The following is an 8474-nucleotide window of genomic DNA, read 5'->3' as shown; positions in this document are numbered from 1 at the left end:
TATAATGAATAAATCAGATGGGTTAAAGTCGTGGAAACATTAAATGTTGATTCTTAAAAGACTGAATTGACGGCATATAAATTTGCTGAAACATGTTAAGAGCATCCATATGAAAAGAAGTCTTCCTGGGTAAACTTTCACTAAGCTTTTAGACTTCGATGACTATGAAGAAAAATCCATTTTGAAATTGCTGTTACATGTCACAACAGATGTTTTTGCTGGACTGAGACATGGAAGAATGGGGTCACTGGTTTGAATCGAGCACTCAGCTGCTCCAGCAGAGTTTCTGACAGCCACCAGTGCTGGGGAACTCCCAGCTAAGTACAGGAATAAAAATCAAGGCGATGATGAAAAAAACAGCCTGGATTCTCCATAAACGTGTTCCCTGGATGCAAAAAGGTGAAGAAGCACAGTAAAAGCACCATTTAGTCGGCTTATAGAGCTGCGGGGAGAAGAAGCACAGTTACGAACCATATGTTTGTGCTGCCATGAGGACAGCAAAAAAAAAAAAAAATAAAAAATTAATAATCATTTCGACTCATTTTTGCAGAGCAAGAACATCGTCAGCGCCGAGTTGGATTTGCAACGTAACAAAGTCTGGAGCTCTGACTCAGAGCGAATTGGAACATGTCCAGTTCCATTTGAAAAGCACGTTTCACAAGATTGACCCAGAAATGGAAGAGGACAGCCATAAAAACCTCCCCCTGCTCTCTCAGAGGAGGTCTGTTTAACTGCTGTTGTGGAAAAGCCTCAGGTCTGTGAATTGTGACGATTTGTATTTTCTTTATTCCAAGGGGACACATCCACATTTATGTGTGTCTATTTTGGTGCCTGGAAATGTTAGAAGCAAGAATATACAGTAAAACAAGCGCAGTGTAAAAGTCAGACAATAGAACTCGATCTAACCTTTTTTCAATGTTACAAGGTTTTCATCTGATGGCCAGGACATGCTCTTTGATTCTGCTATTACCTTAAAAGTATAACCTCTCTTCTGTCCCAGCCAGAATCCACTTTCACAGCAACTTACAGATGAGGACTCCGAGCTATAAGAGAAAACCCATAATATTCCCTTAAAGCCTTTTTGTGACATTTCAGGAGGGTGATTACACCTGTTAAAATAATCCCAAGCCTTAAAGGACCATTGAGCATCAAATGATTCTGGGCCAGGAGTTTTTTTTCCATGCTGCAGAGACTAATAGGAAAGCTGATAGTGCCCAGACCCCCTCCCCCATCCTCCCCAAGCTTGATTGGAGTGCTCGCCCCACTTTCAGTAGCCAGAAGATGGCTTTGAGTGACCTTGGCAAACTGTGGCTTTTGTCTCATCCCAGAGCTGCGGCCTTGTCCACTAAATCAGCGTTTCCCGGACTGAAGTGCTGCCATCCACGAGCATGAGAAGGAAAACAAGTCTCCTAGGAATCCACACAAACACACAATCGCACAAACACCCTTTCACATCCTGGTCACGACTTATTCACTTCACTGGCGTGACATTAAGATGACAGCGGCACCAACGTTACCACGGTGGTGATGAAGTACTGTATAAGAGGGGATGAGAAACATGAGAAGGGAAGGTCGAGGGAGTAGCAAAGGTCTCACAGCCCCACCTTGTGTCCAAAGGCAGGAAGTGGCTGACACACACATTAGAGAGAAGGTAACACCATCACCATTGTTCAATGGATGAAGTAAAGCCAACTCAACACATCATAATGCTCACATGCACACACACTCCCTTTGTTGTGATGTTAAATTTATCAAAGAACTTGTTGTCGCCCATCTTTTGTCTTACATTTATGGCAGAACTGCAGACTGGGTTAAACTGAATTGAACTGCTGAGTAACTGGTTTTTGCAAGAAATGTAGTTTGTTCTGTCAATGTCAGTCCATCAGTCCACTTCACAAGCATGGACCCCACCATCAAAAGATATGAATGGAGAGATTGTCATTGACAAGAGTCAGAGTTTCTAATCAGCTATTTAATGGTTACGTTTTCATATAGTGACAACAGGGAGGACAACTTATATGTCTTTTCTGCTCTGTCCATTCTGTCATAAGACTTGGAGCCGGGCCACTTCAAGCTGACCACTGGTGTGTCCCACATTGTCTGCCGTGTCTTTTTGCCCAGTTCCACATGCTGACATGGAATCAGGCTGTCAGTGAAAGAGACCACTCGAATTGGCTCAATGCTTAGCAAATCAGTGCACAAGAAGACTCCACGGGAAGGTCTTCTACTTTCTCTTTCTCTCACACAAGTGCAGAACATCCAGGGCTCCGCTGTTGGCCTGACGAAGCAGTTGGTCTTATCTTCTTCAGGGTTGCAGACAGGTCACCAGTCGAACTCACGGCCAGCACAGAGAGACACACACAGGCAGACAACCGTTCACACTCATATTCAACTCAGCGCTCAGGAGGAAACCCACACCCACACAGCATGGGGAGAACATGCAAACTCCCCAAGGAAGGACCACATCTGCTTGGGGATTCAAACCGGGGAATTCTTCAATAATCAAAGCTGGTACTTAGAGCGGGGTACTGTTCTCACCCGGCTCAGCTCAGCCTCTGACAGTCCAGCTAGCATTTCAGGTGTGTTGCCTTTCTGGTGGTGCAAGTATAGTCTCACTTGTGTCCAACCAAACAATCCCACTTTTCACATTTTTAAACTTTTCAACTGACGCTAACTTAAATGATAACATTGACGACAACTTGCAGCACAAATGCAGCAGCACTGGGATGTGCAAACAGGCCCTCATGTATATTCAATCCGTGTTGATTGGAGTTCCCCTTTAACGTTCAGCTACAGGAAGTACCACTCTGCCTCAAAACGGTCTCACAGCACCGCTGACAAGGCTGCACATTTTTAGTATTGTTTTCTGCTGCTTGCCTCTGAAGCAGAGCATGTTCTCAGTTTTTTAAACGTGTCAGTAAACAGTAAACTGTGAGTTTTACAGATCATAGCCTGGAAATCAGATTGGACGCTGCTGTGCAGAACAGAAGATGGGATCACGGTGAATCAGCAGAACAACGGAACGGGTGAACCGTGCTCTTGGCATGAAAATCATTACAGGGAGCCAGCTGACATGGAATAGATTTCCTTTATATGAATAGTGAGAATGCAGTGAGAATGCAGAGTGTGTAGGGTGGTGATTGTTTGCTCAGAAGAGATGGGGGAGTAATGATAATAAACTTCCCCCTCCCAGGAGATGTCAGGGCTGGTTGGCCCTGACATTTTTAAGCTCATTTCCAAGTTCCTCTGTTTTCCTCCCAAGCAAGTCATCTTAGCACTAACAACACTGCAGCTTATCAAAAATTGCACGCTTGTTTTGCGTTATTACTGGCTTGGTTTCACCACAAAATCAGCTGCACGAGCTGACTGTTTGTGCACATTATTACAGATGGATTTCACTCCCTGTTTTCTTTCCATCCCCCCGCTTTTCTCTCACTGCAACATCTGTGTCAAATCTAAAGAATACACTGCAGCGCCCCCCCCACCCCCAAACTCAAGCACACTTAACACTTATCCATCCAATCTGCGTGCGTGTCTGATAACAGTGATCTGCCACGAGGTTTTGCTGCCCCTTGGCTGGAGCAGGGGTGACTAGTGAACATGGAGGACCAGGTTTTGGATTGTTCTAAGGGTTAAACTTTATTTCACAGGATTTCCATCACAAAAGCCTCCTCAGCAGAGAGCAGACGTGACCTTGGGGCCTGCCAGGGAAAAACTGAGGAAGTGAATTCACTGAAGCGTCCCCCCCACCTCCCCATTCACGTGTACGCCTAATAGGTCGCTGTCTATCACACCGAGTACCCGACCCTCACCCCCTCCCATCCCCTCCCCTCTAAAACTGGCCAGAGTCCCTTTATTATGCTGATCTAATGACTGTGGAGGGTAATCCAAAAGACCTTCATTAGAATAAGGGTGGCGTGTTCCGCACTCGGCCAGATCTGAACTGACACCGAGCGCCATACCTGCCAACTTGGGTGTGCTTGAAAGGCAGCGGCAGCAGTAGCAGAAGCTTCTTTTTCTCTTTTTAGAATTCATCGGTTTATTTTGATCTTGCCGTGGGAACTTTCTCTATCACCTCCAGAGATGCAAAGAGAAATCAATACGCTGCCCAAACACCCAGAACGAAGCAGAATGCACAGAGAAAGCATGTATTGTACATTAGAAGGATGTGTACATAGACTGGTTAATATTGCGGAGTAAAGTATCACAGTGGGTCTCAGACGAGTGTTGTGGTTGTACAAAAATGCTAATTAGATACAAATTAGTTCTTGTTTGCCAAAAATCATTCAAAACAAGTTTTTTTCAGTCATTTAAACCTGTTTGTTGTATCTGGGCTCTCGGAGGCACCTGTGGGGTTTCACTTTTTGTCCGGCTGCAGCTGTGAGTAAAGTGAAATGGGAGAACCTGAGAGTGCTCTCGGAAAGTTACAAATATTTTCTGAAAGTTGTGACAGGAGGGGATTTCGAACACTTCTCAGACATTCTCACCTGCGTTATTGTAATACTAACACTAATATCTTTGTGAGTCCCTATATTAACTGAACCATCAACAGCTATTGGATAGAGATTTATGTTTCCTAACCATGAATTTTAATAACTTTGATGCTCTGTAGTCCAAACATCAGGTCCCTTTACACACATTTGATTCTCTAAAACAAATGTATAAACTTGTTGTTTACTTGTAATTTCAACAATGTAGCTTTTTTTTATTATTATTTAATAGTGTGATTTAAATAAATAAAAGTAAAGATTTAAACAAATGAAAGAAATGTAAATTTTAGTACAATGTAATTCTAAGTAAAAGTGCGAATGTATTGCTATAGGTACTGTCATTTATCAGTATGTTCAACTTCTTTTTTAATTGTAGATTTTTATTAAATCAACATCAAAATTAACATTTAGACATCACACATACAAACCCACTTCTTACAGCCACACATTCTCAGACCATGCAGCGAACTCTCCGCTAGTTGGCTTGGCTTATATTTTTTACAGTGTAAATAAACTTTCCCAGTCTCGTGAATCTCTATGTAAACGCAACAATAATATCGTGCTGCAATCACAGACTGAGTTTTTATGTGTTTTATTGATCTCTGAACAATCCTCCCACGGGGAGGTGAGACATTTTGAATCACTGAGATTTATTATTTTTCTTTATTTGGGGAAATTCTGCCACAGTATGCATAACTGTAATTAACTGACATTTCACTCAGGAGGTTTCACCGAGTGCTGGTTTGGAGCCAGTTATTGAACCATTTATTTCTCATAGTTTACGACTCCCCCCCCCCCCCCCCCCCCCCCCCCCCCCCAAGCGTTCCTATAGATCTCAGTGGATTGACTCTTAAGAAGGCAGAAGAAAAGAGCAGTGTTTCTTGTGACCCCATTACCTCTGACAATGGGGTTATTAATCTAGACAATAAAAGCTTTAGCTCTCAGCAACTCGTGTTTTACATTTACAGTGGGGGCTTTCAGCTCATACTCCTGTTATGCGGGATCATATGCAGGAAAATGGTTTAGTGTTTACACAGAGAAAATATGAGTAACAGTGAGGGCAAACATATATATTATGTATTTATTAACCAGTAGCATTCACATAAGGGCCCATAAGGCAAAGTGCTCAGGGTCAAAGTTTCCACTAACTTATGAAAAATTACTAAAAATAAACAGGGGGTCCCATTTATGAAGAAGAACAACAATATACATAGTGCAGATACATGTTACAATGGAATTCTTTCTCTGCATTTAACCCACACCCCTGGGGGTAGCAGTGGGGCGGCCATGCGGGGGCACCCTGAGTGCTCAGGGACACACCTGGTGGGTAGGCTGGGATTTGATTGACTTGCACATATCTATCTCTCTCTGCTGCTTTATATTTCCACTTCACATTTTAAAGAAAAATATACAGCTGTATTAACTTTGCAGATTGTGAATATTTATCTTACAGAACATAATCAAAATAACTTCTATTGTAGTATAACAGGTTAAGATTAGATACAAAGTTAATGATTCTCAAGTCAACTTCAACTTTTCCTTTTGGCATTTGAAGTATGCTAATTTTGTACTTTTACTTAAAAGTATTAACAAAAGTTACCGAAAGTAGAGACAATATTCTGCTTTTTAGGTCACTATATGAAAACTTGTAATGTACCTAAAACTGTGAAACAAATGTAGTGTTACATTGTGTTACAAACAAATGTAGTGTTACCTAAAACTCCATGTAAATGGAGTTAAAAACTACAATATTTCCCTGAACTTTATGTGTTTGAATCACCATGAAATGAAAACACTCAATTAAAGTGCAAGTACTTCAGGGTATTTACTTGTTAAAATATATTTGGTTAAATTCAACAGCATTATTTTTATTTCTCTTTCATTTCCAGTAACCACTTTGTCCTAAAAGGTGCCAGACTGTACAGTTGATTTTGTTCTGTCTTGCGACCTAAACTGCATATTTTCACAGTTTGAATGCTTTTACATTCCCGGGCCTTCACACAGAGTAGGCCCCTATAAGCAGGACTTAATCTGAACTGGCAGTCATATGGTTGCAGTTATCTCGTTTTAGCTGTTTTGTATTAGACATAATGAGGACCATCAACTGCCGGTAAATGCTGCTTGTAGACCCTCCACTGAGGACCTTTCGCAATTACATGTAAATCAGACTAGTAGGGAATGTACAAGTTTAAACAAAAAAATAGGAGCAGATCAGATGAAACTTTAATCATTCATTTGTAGAATTTAGGCCAGAGCATTGAAGATAAATAGCTGAAGAGTAAACCCCACTCAAATGTGTAAACTTCCAAGCTACTGGACCAGACAAATAAACAAAGAGATAAGATTAATGTTGTCATTTCACTCTCTGATTAGTCTATTTTCAATTCCAGTTAGCTCCTTCACCTACTCATTGCACAACCATACAGTTTAAAATGCAATGAGTAGATAGACACTGTATCAACATTTTCACATTTGGCGGGTGCAGTATTTCAATTAACTGCATTTCCTTCAGTATGTTGATAGAAACTGTAATCCATGCAACATTGCATTTTATCTCACCAATGAAGTTCAGTAAACATACTTTCTAGAGAACTGGAATAATCTAAGCATTTGAACCTGCATTTACTACCCAGTACCTTTGCCTTAACCAAAGTCAGTATTTTAAAATAGTTATTAAATGCATTTCAAACTACTCATGTTTGGAATCAGGGTTGCTAGAAACCCACAAAGCTACAAACAACAACTTCTGCATGTGTTACCAGAAACAAATGGAAAAAGGTAGGTTCACAGCATAATTTAACATTTAACATTCAGAATGAAATGTACGACGGTTAAGACCTTTTTCTCGTTCAGAAAAAAAAGTACTTGTAGTTCTGATACATATTTTAAACGGGGCTATGAGGCTACGGATGACTTTAACAGGCAGTTAACGCTGTGAAGACGGCACCGCAAAGCTGTAATTTAATCTAATAATAAGAGATGTCTCCGGTAATTCACCAGTAAATTGATATGCAGAGGTGTGTTTGAACTGAGATTAGATGACAGACACAGATTTTCAAGAGTGTAATTATATAAACATCAGTAGGTTTAAGCTTATTGAAAAGTAGGCGAGTGACAACCCTACAAACCGTCTCCATCCTGTGTTTCTTTTTCTTTTTATTGAACCACTTAGCAAACATCTGACCTGCATCAAAGTGCGGATGGAAACTGATGCTGTAGTTCGTTGTGTGTGCTTGGTTGTGTGGATGGGAGCGTTTGCAGAGCTTCACAGCGAATGAGATTACACTTTAAATATTCCATGAAAGTGCTGCGGCAGAGCTGGGTTATTAAAACTAGAAGAATCATTGAACAAAGTGTTTAATTCATACACTGGCTTTTCCACTGCAGTTAGGAATTCACTGAACTCATTATTGGTTCTTAGCAAGTGTTCGTATCACCAGTGGCCATTTTATTAGGTAGATCTGTACAATCTAATGCAATCCAATACAGCTGCTCTGCCATGAATTCTACTTTTGTAATGTTGTAATTTCTCAGTTTTTAAGCTGAAACTGAAAAGAAAGGTGATAGTTCTACTCTGTTTATTATTGAGGATGGGGGTAGTCAAAGGAAGAGAGGAACCAGCAGACAAAACACATATATAGATTGAGGTGGTTCCACTGGGGTTTGAACCCAGGACCTTCTGCGTGTAAAGCAGACGTGATGACCACTACACTATGGAACCACTTGAGTCAATAGCAGAGGTAATGTTGTTCCTGCAGGTGCAGAGTGAAAATGTCATAAAACTCTCCAAGAAGACTTTAAAATCTAGAACTAATAGGGCTAATAGGGCCTTAAGTGCATTGTTTCCTTCATTACAGTCCTTTCAAGTAGCTTTTTGCAGCTCTTTGTATTGTCAATAATTTCAGCATTTCCCTGTCACTGTGAGGAAATTCAGCTCTCTACATCCCCTTAAATGATTAAAAATACCTCAGTGAGCGAGAAGTT

General features: G+C 40.9%; 1 non-coding gene across 1 annotated transcript; it reads right to left on the bottom strand.

The window, feature by feature from the left end:
- Nucleotides 1–8138: 8138 nt before the first annotated feature.
- On the bottom strand, nucleotides 8139–8211 carry trnav-uac (transfer RNA valine (anticodon UAC)). Its single transcript has one exon. It is a non-coding gene; the product is annotated as a tRNA-Val (tRNA).
- Nucleotides 8212–8474: the final 263 nt, after the last annotated feature.

Source organism: Channa argus, chromosome 7 (genome assembly GCF_033026475.1).
Source record: "Channa argus isolate prfri chromosome 7, Channa argus male v1.0, whole genome shotgun sequence".
Taxonomy (NCBI): Eukaryota; Metazoa; Chordata; class Actinopteri; order Anabantiformes; family Channidae; genus Channa; species Channa argus.
This window is presented reverse-complemented; position numbering and strand designations above follow the sequence as displayed.